The sequence below is a fragment of the Oncorhynchus kisutch genome, linkage group LG10 (genome assembly GCF_002021735.2).
Source record: "Oncorhynchus kisutch isolate 150728-3 linkage group LG10, Okis_V2, whole genome shotgun sequence".
Taxonomy (NCBI): domain Eukaryota; kingdom Metazoa; phylum Chordata; class Actinopteri; order Salmoniformes; family Salmonidae; genus Oncorhynchus; species Oncorhynchus kisutch.
In genome coordinates this window covers 63,220,095-63,223,943 of record NC_034183.2, presented here as the reverse complement: position 1 = coordinate 63,223,943, position 3,849 = coordinate 63,220,095, and the positions used below count along the sequence as shown (strand labels likewise).

Below are 3,849 nucleotides of genomic sequence, written 5' to 3'. Positions count from 1 at the left end.
ACAGAAAAAATCCCCAAAGCCAAGTCTCTCAAGGGAGTGGAAGAGAAACTGATGCTCTACTGTGTCAAATGCTTTATAAAAATCTAAAAATAATATGAAGTTATTTGGTCAAGTAGTCAAGTATGTCTAATACTAGTCTGACATTGTTAGAAGTATGTCTGTTCCTCATGAAGCCAGACTGTGTTTCATCAATGATTGCATCCAGGAGTTTTTAAATTATTTTTGCAAGTAGTAAGGATAATATCTTATAGTCATTATTAAGAAGACAAATTGGACGCCAGTTATCGATGAGCAGCACTTATTTTTTAGGCTTAGGTATCAGTGTTATTAACCCCTGACTCATAATCCAACTTTGGTAAGCCACATGGGATAATGAGTTCATGTAACAATGAATCACAGAGAGTAAACAGATATTGGAACTTATATGAACTTGTCATTGACAGCAATGAAGTCCAGATTAGTTTTACCAGTTGAAGTGACCTGTGCAGAGTCATGTAGGGGTGTGACCGGCCCCTCCCACAGGTGTGCTGGCCTATCTCTGCGGCTCCCGTTGAATCCTTCTCTCCTGTAGCTCCTGGTACTCCGCCCAGTTCCTGCAACGTCGTACCTCTCTGTCCTGGTTGATGTCCCTCCGGTACCGGTCCCTATCCCGCTCTCTCTCCCACTCACGCCAGGACATCCTCACCTCCCGCAGGTTGAGCCTCTGCAGCCAGGGGGCCACATTGCAGGCCCCCACTGACCCCACAGCCCCGGGCAGCAGGCAGGGGTCTGGGGAGGTCAGGCTGCTGGGGAGCCAGCATCTGGAGCCCAGATCTGGGAAGGGGATGGAGCTGAAGTTCCAGTGAGGGGAGCTCTGGGGCTGACCTGGCAGCTCAGAGTCAGGGTCTGGGGAGCCTTTCTTTGACCACCAGCTCCTGCCCTGGCCACCCACGGTTGAAGTGGTGGGGTCAACGTGTGATGCTGTCTGGATTTCGTCAATGTCTGGGGCTGAAAGAGAGTCAGGATTCTTGTCCTCTTCCTCTCTGTTGCAGTCTTTCTCCTCCTCCATTCTCTTAGAAGTGGGGCCCTCCTGTGTTCTTGTGTCCCTGGAGCGCATTAGAAGAGGCAGAAAGGCAGGGTTTCCCATTGGACAGTAATCGCTTTGAGGCGTGTGGGTTGACTGAGTGATTAAACCATGTTTAAATATAAACTGGGTATGTCTGTGTCTGCTCACTCACCTGGAGGTGGGGCTGTGGCTGCGTTTCCTCTTCCGAAGTCTTCCTGATCTGTCTCGGACTGGGGCAGGTTCAACTGCCTCTCATACTGAGATGGTACAGAACTACAGGGAACAACACCAATCCTCAGATCATAAATACAGTCGCTTGCATGCAGCTAAGCAAAAGGTTCAAGTTAAAGTAAAGGAATGGCCTTAGAATCTAGACTAGTTCATGCCCATGAGGGAGACAATTACCTGGGATCAAATCTGTTCACCACATAACCAAGTCGCTTCAAATGGCCAAATACCTTTAGAGGAAATAAAATCATCACGTTACGTCAAATCATAAGTTTAGACTTGCTGGAATTGTATTATATTGTCTTTTCTCATACCTGGTAATGCTGTACACTCATTGTCTTTGAGTATAGAAATCTCTCATAGACCTCGTGGATGGACAGTGGCAGGTCTTGGTAGAACACTTGCAGGTTTCCCTATTCATTTTGAGGATCAAAAGAGGTAACAATTCTAAGATAAAAATTACAAACTGTGTTTGTCTTATTTGGATCCACATGTATCAAACTAATGGAAATGTGTTTATTAGGTGAACAACAATCCGACCAGGGATAATTATAACCTGAATGGTGTGAGCGGTAACAATTCCCTGATTAACATGTTTATTGGCAATGCTGAGCCCATGCACTTACACACTCCATTAGATAGAGAACCTCTTCTGGGTGTAGACATTGCTTACCATGGGCAGAAAACCCCATAGTCTGCCAAAACTTCCCCTACGGCAGAACACAGAATGAATGTAATGTCAGTTTTCATGTGAAATCTTTAGACATTAGCCTATACTAAATGTTAATGAGAGGTGAGCTCTAGATGAGTTCGAATAGACATCAGCAGAGGCAGAGAGCTTGTCAAGACAAGGTCCTTCGCTCTCTCTGATGGACCATTACTCACTGCTGGTGACTGCAGCTCCACTATCATGTCACTGGGAATCCACACTGCCTTCACCAGGTTCCCCCTGGGCACAAAAACATACAAGGAGTCAGTCACGCCACCAGCTGTAAAGCACAGTAATACCAATGTTTGTTTAGCTGCAAATACATATGGACTAGGTATAATCATCTAACCACACCAACAGTCTAAAGTTGATGACACATACAGTATCTAATTCTACTAGTAGCCGTCACTCTAGTCGTCCTTGGTTCCTCCATCCGTTACTCACAACCTCTCCACTCGCTCCTCAGATACTAGATTCCAGTGCTCGTCCAAACTCTGCTGAAGCCTATCCCTTTGCTGATCCGACCCAGTGGGAATGAAATCCTTCTGCCCGCGCACCCGGATCTTGTGGCTGCGCGTGCGGGCTTCGAACAGCTCAGATGGGCTGTCATTGAATCAGAAGCACAACAAGTTGCAAGAACTGACTCGGTCTCCAATTGGTGTCAGCACTGGCTACACGTCTTTCGCACTATATATGGTAAGAAATCACCCCCCAAAAATGCCGGTCTTACATTTAATTAGCTCGGTTAGGAAAACATAAAAATATTTGACCGCGCTGATAAAGACAGGACAATCACATTCAGATTGCCTAGCTAGCGTTGACCGTAGCAGTTAACATTAGCGTCTATGAATGGGTTAGCTAGCTAGCTGCTAACACGTTTATAACAGCTCGAATTTCACAACAAAACTGTACTAAATTAGCTAACTTATTTGACAAAAACTTATGTAAGAAACGATTAACCCGGTGCCTATTCAAAGACACGGCGTTTAAACTTTGCACGTACTTTAGTAATTCATTGCCGAATTCTTCTTTAGCTGATGTTTTGTTTTGGTCAGCCATATTTGCTAGGTGGACTGCTGTCAAATCGCCCTAGGGTTTCCACAAGACAGCCACAAAGTTAAAACTGTCTGTATCGTTAAAAAAAATGTTTAAACTAACATTATTTTTTGGTCTTAATTTAAGGTTAGCGTTAGGCATGGGGTTAGGTTTAAAATCTGATTATAACAAGATAAATTGTAGAAATCGACGGGGGTTAGCCATAAAAGACCCATATACTACCCACCATTGCGACCTGTACGCTCTCGTTGGCTGGCCCTCGCATCATACTCGTCGCCAAACCCACTGGCTCCATGTCATTTACAAGACCCTGCTAGGTAAAGTCCCCCCTTATGTCAGCTCGCTGGTCACCATAGCATCACCCACCTGTAGCACGCGCTCCAGCAGGTATATCTCTGGTCACCCCAAAATCAACTCTTTCTTTGGCCGCCTCTCCTTCCAGTTCTCTGCTGCCAATGACTGGAACGAACTACAAAAATCTCTGAAACTGGAAACACTTATCTCCCTCACTAGCTTTAAGCACCAACTGTCAGAGCAGCTCACAGATTACTGCACCTGTACATAGCCCACCTATAATTTAGCCCAAACAACTACCTCTTTCCCTACTGTATTTATTTATTTATTTTGCTCCTTTGCACCCGATTATTTTTATTTCTACTTTGCACATTCTTCCACGGCAAATCTACTATTCCAGTGTTTTACTTGCTATATTGTATTTACTTTGCCACCATGGACTTTTTTTGCCTTTACCTCCCTTATCTCACCTCATTTGCTCACATCGTATATAGACTTGTTTATACTGTATTATTGA

The 3,849-nt window shown here is 44.7% G+C and overlaps 1 pseudogene; it reads right to left on the bottom strand.

The window, feature by feature from the left end:
- Positions 1-245: 245 nt before the first annotated feature.
- Positions 246-3,265, bottom strand: LOC109897391 (tRNA-splicing endonuclease subunit Sen54-like; annotated as a pseudogene).
- Positions 3,266-3,849: the final 584 nt, after the last annotated feature.